Source organism: Callithrix jacchus, chromosome 12 (assembly GCF_049354715.1).
Source record: "Callithrix jacchus isolate 240 chromosome 12, calJac240_pri, whole genome shotgun sequence".
NCBI classification, from domain to species: domain Eukaryota; kingdom Metazoa; phylum Chordata; class Mammalia; order Primates; family Cebidae; genus Callithrix; species Callithrix jacchus.
In genome coordinates this window covers 42258054-42274511 of record NC_133513.1, presented here as the reverse complement: position 1 = coordinate 42274511, position 16458 = coordinate 42258054, and the positions used below count along the sequence as shown (strand labels likewise).

At 43.8% G+C, this 16458-nt stretch overlaps 1 protein-coding gene and 1 pseudogene across 14 annotated transcripts in view; one reads left to right on the top strand and one right to left on the bottom strand.

Annotated features, from left to right (window-relative positions):
- Window positions 1–14226, top strand: part of LOC103796656 (putative RNA polymerase II subunit B1 CTD phosphatase RPAP2) — a 97186-nt pseudogene extending 82960 nt beyond the window's left edge.
- BMPR1A (bone morphogenetic protein receptor type 1A) overlaps window positions 1–15652 on the bottom strand; it is a 168011-nt gene extending 152359 nt beyond the window's left edge. For 11 of the 14 annotated variants that reach the window (XR_008475461.2, XR_013524843.1, XR_013524846.1 and 8 more), the window contains exon 1: window positions 14527–14887. The gene's annotated coding sequence lies outside the window, so the exon portion shown is untranslated. Of the gene's footprint in view, window positions 1–14526; window positions 14888–15447 lie in introns of those variants that run through there. The other 3 variants (XR_013524845.1, XM_078345379.1, XM_078345375.1) reach the window with 1 other exon arrangement.
- Between the last annotated feature and the right edge of the window lie 806 nt (window positions 15653–16458).

Sequence of the window (16458 nt, the reverse complement as noted above, 5' to 3'; positions counted from 1 at the left end):
ACATTGGAGGGAAAATTAACCTTCATTAGCCTCCAATTCTTGATGTACAAAGCAGGAAAAGCAACATTTCCTGTATCAATTTGCCAGTATTGATGATATACAGAAATATTTTGCAAGTTCAAATGTGAATATTAATATGGAAGCAAAATAGTACTAAGCAAAAAAAATATGGAAGCAAAAAAATTAATATGGAAGCAAAAAGTTATGCATACTTTTAGAAAGTATCAACATCAGATTTAATTTTCAAGGACCCTACATATGAAGCCATTCAAACTTGCATTTTAAGATAGAACTGTCCAGCTTATTTCTTTCTCTGAAATACTCATCTTCACTAACATTCATTAAGCTACTATGTGGCAAGCACAGTGTCAAGCACTGAACTGCACTCATCATTCATTTCAACCCCGAAAGAGAGGACCATTATTACCCTCATTTTACACATGAGAAAGGGAGGCTTAGAGCAATTAACAACTTTGGCTCAAGGTCACAAACCTAGTAAGCAGAGTTTAATAAAGCACAGAAAGGAATAAACACATCAATGGATAACTAAACCTAGAAGTAAGCCAACATTTAATTAACCTTTTTAGTTACTTCATAACCAGACAAATGGAAAGGCACAATAACCATATCAGGATTTATTTTTTAAGATATTAATACCTTCTTTGTGTAAAGCTTTAACCCCAATTAAATGACTTCTTTTGTTGTCTCTCCTTGGTGTGATCAGAGAAAACTGTTAGAACAAATCATTTACTCTTCTATGCAAACTGAAAAAATACTAAAAAAAAAAAAAAAAAAAAGCAGGAAAGAGTGCATAACTTTAAGAACAAAGGCTTGTGACCACAATTAAAGTTATTTTGCCATCCATTTAACAATCAGCATTACTACAATAAACACAGGCTACTATAGAAACAGGGGTTGAGGGACACCTCTTTAACAGTATAATCCACTTCATTAAACAAATGCTTCATTTTGGAGAACACAAGTTTTTTTAAAATGTAGTTTAAAGAAATTTGACTTATGCTCTTTATATTTAAGATACTTAAATTTATTTTTAGAAAAATGTTACTTTATTATTATTCCTTGCCCTTACAGCCAGAAAAACATCAATTTGGCCATTATTAGAGAAGAAAAACTTTTCCTACACCCTCTTAAGTTCACTAATTTGGGTCTGATAAATTAAACTGACAAAGACACATCTGCAAGAGAAATGACAGATGTGATTCACATATGTAGAAAAGTTCACAGAAAAATTTGACCCAAGGGGGCTGTCCGAATTTGGGGCTCATGTACCAACTTCCTAGGGGAACTGGAAAAAGAGAATGGGTTCTTATAGGTAACTTTTTTAGGAAAGATAAATGAATCCTTAGGATAACAGCTGGAGACAGGATGGTTTGTAACAACGTCTGCTTAGGTGTTGTGCCAATTCTCTCCAGTGACAAGACTCAATCTTCCCTGATTTGTGACAACTGGAGGTTATCACAATTGAGTTCTTTGGGGGGGGATTTCGTTTTAGGCAGACAAGGGAGTTTGGGGGACGGGGGGCCGCAAAGCTATTCTCAAATGTCTTCAGAATAAAATATATGTTTTGTTTGTTTGAGACAGGGTCTTGTTTTGTCACCCAGGCTGGAATGATAAGATCACGGCTCACTGCAGTCTCAAACTCCTGGACCCAAATGATCCCCCCACCTCAGCTTCCTGAGTTGCTGGGACTACAGGTACATATACCACCACACCCAACTAATTTCTAAATTTTTGTAGAGGCAGGGTCTCAACATGTTGTCCAAGCTGGTCTTGAGCTCCTGGGCTCAAGTGATCCTCCTGCCTCTACCACCCAAAGTACGGAGATTACAAGCATGAGCCACCATGTCGCCAAATAATTTTTATGTTGCAGTAGTATACTCTGCCATGAACAGATACAAATAACTGAACATTTAGTTTGTACAAAGCATGCATTTGTACAATTTTGTTGGCGATACAAAATATTTTAACACGAAAATCAGACCAAGGAGCTTATAACAAGTTGAGAGTATAAGACAAATGAAACTTAAAATTTTTTGTTTTTAAATACTCATACAATAGCAAAGAAACCTTATATCATGAATGTTACTTTCAGCTGGCAAACTGGCAAAGATAAAAATGGACTTATATGATTATGTTGGAAGGGGAGAACATATTCAAATACTGTTGGCTGGAATATGAATGGTTATTAAGATTTTGCAGGGTGGTCTGGCACTTTCTATCAAATCTGCATGGCTTCTCTTAGAGTAAATGCATTTCATAAAACAAATACAGTTCACAGGATATGTACAAACACCACAGCAGTATTTGTAATGTTAAAAAAAAAAACTGGAAATAATCTAATTATTCATTAATAGGAGACTGATAAATAAAATTAAGGTATAAACATAAAATAGAATAACTACTTAACTACCATAAAGAATAAGGATATTGAAGCTGGGCATAATGGCTTACACCTGTAATTCTGGCACTTTGGGAGGCCTAGATGGGAGGATCACTTTAGCCCAGGAGTTAGAGACCAACCTGCACAGCATGGTGAAATCCCACCTGCACACACAGAAAAAAATTTTTAATTAGCTGGCTGTGGTGGCATGCACCTGTGATCCCAGCTACAGAAGAGGCTGAAATGGCAGAACTGCTTGAGCCCAGGAGTTGAAGGCTGCAGTGAGCTATGATTGCACCACAGCACCACTTCAGCCTGGGCAACAGAACAAGAACTTCCCTCAAAAAAAAAAAAAAAAAAAATTAGGAAATTGAAATTTACTGACATAAAAAGAATCCCCCTATATATTCAGTGAAAACAAAGTTAAAGATGAGGATATACAGTATGTCCCCATTTTAGGAAAGGGGGACAGAAAAAAAGAAAGGCAACAGAAAAGAAAATTTTTTCCTACTTTTCAACAGTGGCAATCTTGGGGCACAGGTGAGGCAGGATTACAGAAGCCTTTCACTACTTCATTACTGTTTGAAGTTTCAACCACAAGTATGTGTAACTTCTGTTAACAGAAAAAACACACAATTCTAGGCCAGGCACGGTGGCTCATGCTTGTAATCCCAGCACTTTGGGAAGCCAAGGCAGGTGGATCACAAAGTCAGGAGTTTGAAGACCAGCCTATCCAATATGGTGAAACCCCGTTTCTACTAAAAAGTACAAAAATTAGCCAGGCATGGTGGTGCACACCTGTAGTCCCAGTAACTCAGGAGGCTGAGGCAGGAGAATTGCTTGAACCCAAGAGGCAGAGGTTGCAGTGGGCCGAGATGGTGCCACTGCACTTGAACCTGGGCAAGAGAACAAAACAAAACAAAAACACAGTTATATTGTAATACATAGTTAGGGAAGCTATACTAGAGTTTCACCAAGCGTATTAGCATATTAAAGGCTCTGAGATGGTTTGTAGTAAAGAAATCTAATATGCCAATAGATGGTACAAAAAATATCAAAAGACTATCTTCAAATAATGATGTGGCAAAGAGATAACTGTGAGGCGTGGACCACTGATGAGGGCCTCATAGGAGAGAAAAAAAAAGTTTTTGTTTTTTTTTTTGAAATGGAGTCTCCCTCTGTCACCCAGGCTGGAGTGCAGCGGCGTGATCTTGGCTCACTGCAACCTCCACCTCCTGGGTTCAAGTGATTCTCCTGCCTCAGCCTCCTGAGTAGCTGGGATTAAAGGCGCATGCCACCACACCCTGTTAATTTTTTTGTATTTTTAGTAGAGACAGGGTTTCACCACATTGGCCAAGCTGGTCTTGAACTCCTGACCTCGTGATCCGCCCACCTCTGCCTCCCAAAGTGCTGGGATTAGAGGCCTGAGCCACCGCGCCCTGCTGAGGATTTATACTAGATTTTAAAGCATTCTGATGGGGGAAAGAATCAGGGAAAGGAAAGTCAAAGGCAGTACTGTCCAATATAATGTGTAATTTTAAAGTTTAAACTTTCTAGTTGCCACATTAAAAAAGTAAAAAGAATCAAGTGAAATCAGTTTTGCTTTTTTTAATCGAGACAAGGTCTCACCACATTAGCCAGGCTGGTTTCGAACTGCTGGACTTAAGCAATCCTCCCACAGTGCTGGGATTACAGGCGTGAGCCACCACACCCAGCCAAAATCAGTATTAATACATTTCTTTAATTCAGTGTATCCCTAACAGTATCATCTCACCATATAACCAGTATTTATAGTGCTGGGATTACAGGCGTGAGCCACCACACCCAGCCAAAATCAGTATTAAATTATTTCTTTAATTCAATGTATCCCTAACAGTATTCATCTCACCATATAACCAGTATTTTTAAAGCATAAGATATTTTATATCTTTTTGGTACTACCTTCAAAATCTGGTATGTAATTCACTTAGAGTAGCCACAATTCAAGTCTTCAACAGCCACATGTAGTGGTGGCTATTGCAGTGGACAGCATAGGTCTAATAGGATATTTAAGTGACTTAGGCTGATAAAATAGTAGGAAAGTAAACAAAGCATAAAAGGCTGACTTGGCCAGAGCAGGAGACCAGTTGGAGATATTTTAGAGTTTCTATTGTAAGCAAATAAGAAACAGAGGAAAATATTTAATAAATAGTGACCAAAGCACTATTTCAGAAACAGTAACAGTTTTTTGCTAAGATACAAATTCAACATGCAATTATTCTCCCACACTTTTATTACATGAAAGATTATAGGCCAGGCGCGGTGGCTCACGTCTGTAATCTCAACACTTTGAAAGGCTGAGGCGGGTGGATCACGAAGTCAGGAGTTCGCTGATCAACCTGACCAAGATGGTGAAACCCCTTCTCTACTAAAAATACAAAAATATTTAGCTGGGCGTGGTGGCAGGCAGCTGTAATCCCAGCTACTCAGGAGGTTGAGGCAGGAGAATCACTTGAACCTGGGAGTCAGAGGTTGCAGTGAGCAGAGATTGCACCAGTGCACTGCAGCCTAGGTGACAGAGTGAGACTCCATCTCAAAAAAAAAAAATTATAAAATGAAGACAGAAAGAATAATCTGTCACCCAGTGATTGCATTTCGTTGATTTGGTGAACATTTAAGATACTTCTGAATAGTTACCAGTGAAATATTTTTATTTTATAACATTTTTAAATGACTTCTTGAAAAATGCAGACATTAAGAGCCTCACCAAAATTTAACTGCCTTTAACATTTCCTAACAAGAGCTTCCTTAACCCAGGAATCTAAAATATTCTTAAATACAAATTAAAAACACTCAAGACCTTATACTCTTGAAATATATTACAAAGCATTTTAATTACTAATAAGAAACACCTACAAAATTTAATATATATCAAAACTATCCAAGTCTCCTATAGATTTCTCACCTTCAGAACAGTCTATATTCTCAACATTTCAATACTTTACCCCAAAGGCTAAAGAAAGAAAAATTAATGCTCAAAAAAGGAGATAAGAGAGCAGGATACAGGAAGAACCACAGGCATAAGCCATATTCCCTCTGGTACTTGCAAGGACTGCCAGGGCTGGCAGTGATTTTTCAGCCAAAAGTCAGAAGTCCAGTGATGTCATTAGTATGAAAAAGCTTTATATGACCTTCAATTTCGGCAGCAAACTGTGCTGCAAGTCATGGGATTTTCTTTCTTTTCTTCTTTTTTAAGTAGAAAAATGATCTTAAAGTTCACCATGTCCCTTTTACTTTTTAAGATAAAGAAACATAGATTTGGATTGGGTTAGTGGGGCATCCAAGACTGCACAGGTACTCAGTAGTAAAACCAGTATCAGACATTATTTATAAAAAATTAGAAACCGAAACATAATCATTCTGCTGCTGTACAGCTTTTTATATTTCCCAAATTATCCACAACAGATGTATTGCTTTTATAATTTTTAAAAAGCTGCAAAACCTGCCCGCTTTAAATACTACTGAATACTTCAAAAAATAGTCTTCCCGTCCTTTCTCGCCTAAGGTCTCACTCTGCAGGCTACCTTCTCAGTGAAGGTAGCCTACCTTAAATTTAAATTTCTCAAAGCTGGCCAGGCACGGTGACTCACGCCTGGCCAACAATGGCACCCCATCCTCCATGTAGACCCAGTAAGTATCTCTCCAGAAAAAGCCTTCCAAAGTACCTGCATCCTAGACAAATCAGCTTCCCTTATCAGTCTTGTAACACTCCCTAGACTTCCTTTTCATAGATCTTAATATAACTATAACTAGGTAATTATTTAATGTCTATCTTCTCTACCCAGGTCTTAAGTTGAAATTTCTCAAAGCTGGCCAGGCACAGTGACTCACGCCTGTAACAATATCAGCACTTTGGGAGGCCGAGTCAGGTGGATCACCTGAGGTCAGAAGTTGAGGCCAGCCTGGCCCACATGGCAAAACACTGTCTCTACTAAAAATAGAAAAAGGAGCCAGGTGTGGTGGCAGGCACCTGTAATCCCAGCTACTCGGTGGCTGAGGTAGGAGAATTGCTTGAATCTGGGATGCAGAGGCTGCAGTGGAGGTGGAGGCTATACTCCGGCCTGGGCAACAGAGCAAGACTCAATCTCAAAAAAAAAAAAAATTATCAAGGCTCTGTTTTAGGCTCTTCATTATACCATACAAGGACTTCCTGATGCGAGGTCTATAGTATAACTGTGAAATCTTATTTGTATATTTTTCTTCAGATTCTAAAAGAATAACCTTCTTAAAAGGTTAAGAACCAAAAGATAGTGGATTTATGTTGTCTGCCTGTCCAGGACCATCTTTTCTTTGAGGAACTACCACTTGCCTGTCCAAGAATGGTTCCAAAAAGACAATCACTTGCCGTGTTGAAACAGCTCCCAGACCGCTCCAGAGAGCACATGAGCCAGGCCTGGCCAACCCCATCCTCCATGTAGACCCAATAAGTATCTCTCCAGAAAACAGACTCGATGTACCCAAAAATGAGGTTCCCTTTTCCCCTCCTGATTCCATAGCAGTCTGGCTCATATAAGCCTAGAGCTACCAGTGGTCTTCCTCTGCCAGATAAATGTACCTGCTGAAATGAGACCACCAAAGTGAAGAACAGAGAAGGCAACCTCAATTCCACCACCTTTGAGCACTTAGGTCCAGCCATGTCTATTTCTAGACCTTTCAAAATCATGAGGGTTAGCAGGGAGAAGCTTTGATTGAGAACCATGATTCCCAAATGCCTGCCTCCAGTACAAATCTCTGTCAAACCCCAGACTCATATCGACAACCGCCAAGTGGAAATCTCTACTTGGTTGTTTCAGACACCTCAAATTCCATGTGATCAAATCAATACTATTTTCTTCCACAAACCAGCTCTCCCTCCACATTTTTCATCTCAGTCACCAGCATCTACCCTGCTTTACAAGCTAGAAATCCAGGCGTTGTTCTTGCCAATCCCATTCCATCTCTCATCCATAGCTAGTTACCACTTCCTGTCCATTCCAGGCCCTAATTATCTGCCACTATCTTAATCCATTTATTCCTGAAGTTGTAATTTTTTGAATTTTTGCAATCAGATCTTGGCAATGACCTTGAGCAGGATATAAATAACTCCCACATGCTTAGTGTTCCAATAATGGAACACTAGGCATAAATGGGTTTAATCTGGGCCAGGCCAGAAAGACCTTCCTACAAGTTTAAATATCTCCAGTCTTCCTCTCTTCAAAATTATTTTCCAACATGTAATTAATCCACTTAACTGCAAATCTGATTATAATATTTTATGCCTATATCCAGCACACCCCCGTCCTCTTTCATAAGTATACACCTGGAGCAAGAGCCAAGCTCCACTGTTCCACACTTCAGTGGTATAACAAATCTGTGCCATAAGAAAGGCAGGCTCGCTGGGGACAGTGGATCACGTCTGTAATCCCAGCACTTTGGGAGGCCAAGGCGGGCAGATCAGCTGAGGTCAGGAGTTCGAGACCATCCTGACTAACACGGAGAAGCCCCATTTCTACTCCAAATACAAAATTAGTCAGGCATGGTGGTATATGCCTGTAATCCCTGGCGCCACTGTACTCCAGCCTGAGCAACAAGAGGGAAACTCCACCTCAAAAAAGCCGGGCCAGGTGGCTCACACCTCTAATCCCAGCACCTTGGGAGGCTGAGGCCGGCAGATCACAGGGTCAGGAGTTTGAGACCAGTCTGGCCAACATAATTAAATCCCGTTTCTACTAAAAATACAAAAAATTAGCCGGGTGTGGTGGTATGCACCTGTAATCCCAACTACATGGAAAGCTGAAGCAGGAGAATCATGTAAACCAAGGAGGCAGAGGTTGCAATGAGCTGAGATCATGCCTTTGCACTCCAGCCTGTGCAACAGTGCAAGACTCCATTTCAAAAAAATAAATAAATAAAATAAGTCTGGTCGGAAACATAAAACTATAAAAGAGTAACAAAGTGTACAACATCAGAGTAAATAAAAGATACTCACAGATAATTTACTCACCTATTCAACGTCTATTCAAATTTACTCATCTATTCAATGTCTATTCATTAGTTCTATATTAAACTGCCCATATGAACTTGGCTTAGGGACCACAGGGCCCACCCTGAGATGGAGTCTACTGATGATCTGATCTCCCTAAGCCCCCCAACTAGTGCTCTTTTCAAAAAACACATCCAAGAGCTTTGATTAGGGAGAGAAATCCTATTCATCAATTCTAAGATACATCCATTTTTCGTATTTTAGCAGCTCTGGAATTGGGGTGCACCTTACAATCAATGGCTTTTTACAACTAAAAGCACATTTTCTTTTTATAAGTGGTCTGTAATATTACAGTGATCTTACAATGGACATACCTCAATGCAACTCAATATTTAATCCTGTTAAAAAGTTGGTCCAACCTAGTCAATATGGACCTTGTGATGTTAAAAAGACATTCTAAAGCCGAAAATCTAGTAAAAGATGGGAAAGTAGAAAAGGAGAAGAAATGGTTTCTACTCAAAAATTCAGTGTGCCAGGAAACCCATTTTCCTTTCTCTCCATTGTTCGCTGTTCCTAAGAGGCAACAGTCAGATAAGGATAGTTCAACAGCTACTGCTAGGCTAGACAGGAGCCTTTCCTCATTTATTCATTTTAATACGCAGTCAGTTACAGACTCAGCCTGCAAACCAGTAGTGGAACTAATCTTTGTATAGAAACTGTTATAAAGGGCCGGGCGTGGTGGCTCATGCCTGTAATCCAAGCACTTTGGAGGCCAAGGCGGGCGGATCACCTGAGGTCAGGAGTTCAAGACCAGCTTGACCAACATGGTGAAACGCCATCTTGAAAAAAAGAAAAGGCCGGGCGCGGTGGCTCAAGCCTGTAATCCCAGCACTTTGGGAGGCCTAAGCGGGTGGATCACGAGGTCAAGAGATCGAGACCATCCTGGTCAAAATGGTGAAACCCCGTCTCTACTAAAAATACAAAAAATTAGCTGGGCATGGTGGCACGTGAGTGTAATCCCAGCTACTCGGGAGGCTGAGGCAGGAGAATTGCCTGAACCCAGGAGGCGGAGGTTGCGGTGAGCCGAGATCGCGCCATTGCACTCCAGACTGGGTAACAAGAGCGACACTCCATCTCAAAAGAAAAAAAGAAACTGCTATAAAGGCCAGGCATGATGGCTCGTCTCTGTAATGCCAGCACTTTGGGAGGCCAAGGCAGGTGGATCATCTGAGGTCGGGAGTTTGAGACCAGGCTGGCGAACATGTCAAACCCCTACCTCTGCTAAAAATACAAAAATTAGCCAGGCATGGTAGTAGGCGCCTATAATCCCAGCTACTTGGGAGGCTGAGGAAGGAGGATCGCTTGAACCCGGGAAGTTCAAGTTCTCAGTGAGCTGAGATGAAGATCATGCCACCGCACTCCAGCTTGGCTGACAGAGGGAGACTCCGTCAAAAAAAAAACACCTGTTAGAAAAGAACAAATGACTCATGGAACTGCACTTTTAACTTGCACATATTATACCCCTGCCTCCCTGGTTCAAGCAATTCTCCCTGCCGCAGCCTCCCAAGTAGTTGGGATTACATGCACCTGCCACGACGTCCAACTAGTTTGTAGTTTTAGTAGAGACGGGGTTTCAGCACGTTGGCCAGGCTGGTCTTGAACTCCTGACCTCAGGTGGTCTGCCCACCTCAACCTCCCAAAATGCTGGGAATACAGGCATGAGCCACTGCACCCAGAAAAGCCAATTTTTTTAAACAAGTACAATAAAATATTAGATTTTTTAAACTGTATGCCCAAAAAAAAAAAAAGGGGGTGGAATTTGAAAAGGACCTTCAAGAATGGGTAGGACTTGGAAACATGACAATTGGCCATAGATGCAGTCCAAGTAAATAGCATAAGCAACAACCCAGGAGAAGTGGAGGAAGGGAAGAACATGTGCAGGGAGCAAAAACTTAGAGATAAGAATAAGGCATTGTTGCTGGGTGCGCACTTTGGGAGGCCAAGGCTGGAGGATCACGAGGTCAGGAGTTCCAGACCAGCCTGGTCAAGATGGTGAAACCCCGTCTCTACTAAAAATACAAAAAAAAATTAGCCAGGCACAGTGGCAGGTTCCTGTAATCTCAGCTACTCGGGAGGCTGAGGCAGAAGAATTGCTTGAACCTGGTGGGGCAGGGGTTGCAGTGAGTCGGGATTGCGTCATGGCACTCCAGTCTTGGCAACAAGAGCAAAACTCCACCTAAAACAAATATACAAAAATACAAAAAATCAGCCCGGTGTGGTGGCAGACACCTGTAGTCCCAGCTACTTGGAAGACTGAGGCAGGAGAATCGCTTGAACCCAGGAGACGAAGGTTGCAGTGAGCTAAGATCACGCTTAAAAAGTTCACACTTAAAAAGGTCATACCCACTGCACTCCAACCTGGGCGATACAGCGAGACTCCACCTCAAAAAAAAAATAATAATAAGTTAAATCTGAGGCAAATACCACAGAAAAGATTGCATTTAACGGAAGACCTTGGAAACTCTAGAGTGGAGAAGTGGTAAGAACGGAGCTTAAAGATTAATTTAGGCAGAAATGTATATATAAGATAAACTGGATAAAGGAGAAAAGTGAAGGCAAGAAAATTATAACATTAGTCCAAGTGGGATGAGAACTTGATTCAGAGTTGGGGGGGCGGGGGAGAACTATGTGAAAGCCAAGTAACACTAGATTTGAAAATAAATTTCTGAAAAAAACATGAAACATTAAAATTCACATGAGAAACAGAAAATCTACACAAACCAACAACTCTTAAAAAAAACTGAAGCCGGGCACGGTGGCTCACACCTATAATCCCAGCACTTCAGGAGGCCAAGGTCAGGAATTCAGGGCCAGCCTGGCCAATACAGTGAAATCCTGTCTCTACTAAAAATACAAAAATTAGCCAGGCACTGCGGTACACGCCTGTAGTCCCAGCTACTCAGGAGGCTCAGGCAGAAGAATCCCTTGACCCTGGGAGGCAGAGGTTGCAGTGAGGTGAGATCCCGCCACTGCACTCCAGCCTGGGCAATGGAGAGGAAAAAAAAATAAAGTGTTATTCAAGGTTCTCTCCAGAAAAAAGTAGTAGTCACTACTGGTGACACCAATGTGTCAAGGTAGTAAGTCACCAATGGTGACTACTACAATGATACCAATATGAATTCAGAATTGTCCCACAGCAGGAATAGAGAGCAGAAGAGTTATATCATAAAATAGAATCAACAGAGGTTGGCTACAAACAAGATATAAAGCAATAGGAAAAGGTTTGTGTTTGGTATGACATCAACAGAAATAAAGAACACCAAAGACACAAGTTTGCTAAGGAAAAGAAGCTCAGTTTGAACCAGAACAATCAGGTACAGATATGCATAAAACAAGTGGAAAAAAAAAAACACAACAGGATTCAGAAGAGAAATAAAGAACAAAGAATTGAGAATTATTCCGACAGAAAGGTCTGAATAATAATTCTAAGGGACTAGAGGTGTAGAGAAAAGTTATCTAAAAAGTGAAACTTGAAGAACGCACATTAAGGAGGAAAGGAGGAACAGCTTAAAGTCACAGAAGGCCCCACCTCTTCAGCTGGTTAACTTTTGCTCATCCTTCGAAATTTGCCTGAGTTCCAACAAAACATTTATTATTATTATTATTATTATTATTATTATTATTTTGAGACAGAGTTTCACTCTTGTTGCCCAGGCTGGAGTGCAGTGGCACAATCTCGGCTCACTGCAATCTCCACCTCCCAAGTTCAAGCAATTCTCCTGCCTCAGCCTTTCAAGTAGTGAGTAGCTGGGATTACAGGCATGTGCCACCATGCCCAGCTAATTTTGTATTTTTAGTAGAGACAGGGTTTCTCCATTTTGGTCAGGCTGGTCTCGAACTCCCAATCTCCAGGAATCCGCCCGCCTCAGCCTCCCAAAGTACTGGGATTACAGGCGTGAGCCACCAAGCCTGGCCCCAACAAAGCATTTTTAAGGAATCCTTTCCCAGTCTACCACAAGCAGGCAGGTCTCCCATTTGAAGTTCTTGTAATATTCTGCACCTTAATTAAAATCACAATTATATTTAACTAGAGACTTTATTTTTCAATATGCATTTCCCCACTAGACTAAGCTCCATGAGGGAAGGATCTGTTGTATCTTACTCCCTTGCACGCTGAGTATTAGTTAAATGCAACGTATAGATGAATGAAAGCCAAAGAGAGGCATCTGAAGAACGCGAAGTCGATGTTAAACGTTACAGAAAGCTCAAGGAAAGGATTTAGAAAAAGGTGCTTAAATGTGCCGATTAGGTTATAGTTCCTTGTGAAAGTGAAATCCAGATAACAAGGGGTTAAGAAGTGAGTGGCCAGCCACCAACAAAGCAAAGGCAGGAAAAGTAGACTACTCTTGGCAATCTCTAGAGATGGATTGTGAATGACTGAATTTTAATTTCAATGTTGCGCTAGTTTACAGTTCTTTAATGACCATGTGTTACTTTTATTAAGAATAAGCTTTTTAAAATGTTAATAAGATTTGAATAGGGAAAGCAGCATCGAGGCAACTTGAAGGGGTAGCCAACTTAAGAAAAGGTTTTTGTAAATTGAAGAAACCTTAAGCACATTTATACTTTTAAGAACCCAAAAACAACAGACAACTCACGCTCCACTAAGCAGGAAAATTAGAGGGAAAAACACCCAAGGTGTTAACTAATAAAAAAAGACAAAACAAAAATTCTCTCTCTGACGGAAGGAATTTAGAGAAGGAGCTCCCGCTAGGTGCCTCAACCTCTTCCGTAAAGGGTGGGGAGAGGTGAAGAAAGTAGAAAAAGTTTAAACTGGGCTCCACGAGGAATGGAAGAAAAATTAAACAAGCATGGAGTCTGGTTCTACTAAAAACGCATTCTACATTTCAATCGGCTTTCATACTCAACCCATTCCTAGATCAAAGAACTGCCCACATTTTAGCTTCAAGTTTAAAAATCTAGATAATTCTGGTTCACATTCATTTAAACAACTAAAAACAATGAGACGCATTAAGTTACACTCGAATTCAAAGCTTAATTCCTCTTACAAGTAAATACAATAGTTTTCAACTCAAGCAACAAAATAGCAATTATTTCAAATACGAGTAACTGAAAAACGTTCCTAAACGCAAAAGCATTTGCAAACAGGTTTTTCCCTTCCCCTTACTTGTTTGCCAGAATACGTTCTGGGTTCAAATCCCAGCTCCCTCAGACAAGTTAACCTCGTTAAGTCTCAGTTTCTTCCTTTAAAACAATGAGGAATACAATAAACCAGAATTGTTATAAGGATTAAATGACGTAAGACAGGTGCCAAGTTTATAGTATGTACTCTGAACAGTCTATTAACTGCTTAAGAGAGAAAAGCTGCAGCAGTTAGACCGAATTCAAACATCTGAGAGCACGAAAGAGTACCATGCTCAAACGCCAGACCCTAACACACAGCGTATTATTTTTCTTCACTGACGCAAGCTCACTTTTTTTTCTTGCCAAATCTTTCCACTAGGAGTCTGGAAGGAGAAAAAAGGGTCCATGCAACCCAGCAGAAAGTTTTCCGAAACTGAAGTGCGGAATCACCAAACCAAGGAGCAGAGGCCGCGCAGGACAACAGGTGAAGCAGCTCCGGGAGTTCGGGGGCCCGGCCCCTTCCCCCGAAGCTCGGGGGCGGGCCTGCAGCTCCTCCCGCTCGACCCCCGCCCGAAACTCACTTTGTTCTACCCCGTTCCTCGCCACAGCGTCTGCAGCCAAATCACGAATATCAGCCTCGCCGCTCCGGGGCGGGGAGGTGAGCGCCTTTCCCATTTAAGGATTCCATAAGCGTCCCCGGAGCGCCTTTCCCCCTCTGCCTCCCCAAACTCGGCCTGCAACCCGCGGGTAGGAGACAAAAGAGGGGCCGGCGGGGGGAAGCGGCGCGGGGAACGGTGGGTCTCTGGCGGGGCGGTCCCGGCCCAGCGCGCGCCGAGGCCTGCGGAGCTGGCGGGGACAGGCTGGGCCGCCCCTGGCTCAGTCCTCCGTGCGCCCGGCTGCCTCCTCAGCTTCGCCCGAGCCCCGCCGGCCTCCCCGCTGCGGCTGGCTCCTCCCGGCCCGCTCTGCACTCCGGACTCACCCGGACCCCGGGAAACACATCCTCCAGCCCTCGGCGCGGAGCGGGTGGGCGCGGCGGGCCGCCGGGGCAAAGCGGGGCCCGGCTCGGCCTCCGCCCTCGGCTTGCAGCGGCCCCGGCCCGGCTGCCCCTCGATCGGGCCGTGCGATCTTCGCCTCGCGCGGACGGACGCACCGAGCCCAAGCCTTCCTGCTCGCCCTCGGTCCTCCTCCCTCCTCCCTCCTTCTCCAAGCCCGGCAGGCGGATTCCAATCTCTGCAGCCGCCGCCGCCGCCGACTCTCGCTAGGAGGGGAGGGGGCGGCGCGGGAGCGGGTGCTTGGGGGATGGGCAGGCGTCCGCAGGCCTCGCACGGCGCGCTCGCACTGGGAGGGCGCCCGCCCGCGCCGCGCGCACCCGACTCCGGGCTCCGGCCCCGCCCCGCCCCGCCCCGCCCCGGACCGGACACGAAAGGAGCCGAGCTCGCGGCGGAAGCGCCCGAAGGGTCCACGGAGCCCGGCGCCCCGCTGCCGGGGAGACGGGCTCGCGGCCGGCAAGGGGGCGCCGAGCTGCTGGTGGTGTAGTGGAGGGGCGTCTCTCCTCAGCGCTGGCCCGCCGGCCCCTCCCCACGAGCCAGCCCCATCGCCGCCGCCGGGTCCCACGGACGCGGTTGAGCGCACGCGACGGAGGGGAGCACGGACGCGCGGCCATCGGCGCCTGCGACGCCCGCTCCGGCCATCAGGGCCCGGGACCCCCGCTCTTGCGGGCTCTTTCACGTGGACCCCCTCCTCCGACCGACACTCACACTGCAGTGAGCGCCAGTCAGCTGGCGTGAAATAAATAGGTCTCTGGGAAGTCACTAAGGTGGGGGATGGCCAGGTCGTGGTAGTAGTTGCGACAAAGAAAATAAAAATGTAGTCACATTGCATTCGTTCCTCGCCCACCCACCGCTCCTGGCGGCTCTTCCCGGGCTCCTGGCCAGCGTGCCGAGGCGCAGGCAGGGTGGTGGAGGCGCCCCGGCCCTCAGGATCTGCCGGGGAGAGCGGCTTTCCTCATCGATCCGGGAGCGCCATGCCATACCCACCGCATCCGGCCTCCTGTGATCCGCGAGCCCGCGAATTCCAGCGGCATAAGATAAGGAGCGACGAGGCCCAACTGGACTGAGATCAGCCGGCTATAAATACGCCTCCAGCTCCACCGCGGGCTCACGCTGGTGACCTCGTGTACCCTCCGGAGGCTCATTCCGTCCATTTGGAAAATGCAAATAATTGTCACCACCTCTTTTCTTCCATTTCCCCTCATTCATGATGGAAAATGCTTTTAAAAGTATTCGATGACCCGTAGGTAAAGAAAGGAGATAGGCCCCTTTTTCACCACATGTGACCTTAACCTCCTTGGTAATCCAAGGAATGTATCCAGTTTAAGTCACTTAACAAAAGATGTTCTCTCAAAAGTGCATTTTTAAAAATCACTTTTAAAACTGGGTAAAAAGAAAAGGGAAAGGAAGACAATGTGCCAGGCACTCACATTGACACACATTCTCGCCAGAAGAGATGTTTAGATTCCAGGATATTCCCTTATATTCCAGTGTAGATGTTTGAATTCTCTTCTATTTTTATTTCGGTTTTACGGTTTATCTTTTATTCTGTCTCCCTTTTCTTCTTTTACCGGTCTTTGCCTCTGCAGATAGCGTCTGTCGTTCTGAATTATTTTTCAATTCTGTTTTCTTCTCTAATCTTTTTCTAGGCTTTTTAGCTGTCTCAGGTTTGATAGTCATGGATTATAGTATCTTGCTATGCAGGAAGAATAGGATACGTAAGATTCCTTGCATCAACTGAAATTGGTCACTTTTCTTCCTCAAGTTTCCTTCTTAATACCCTGCTTTAGTTTGAAAGGAAAAGATGGGCTTTTTGCTCAAGGAGATTCAGATTGATTGGTCAAAGATCTCATTGACTTATG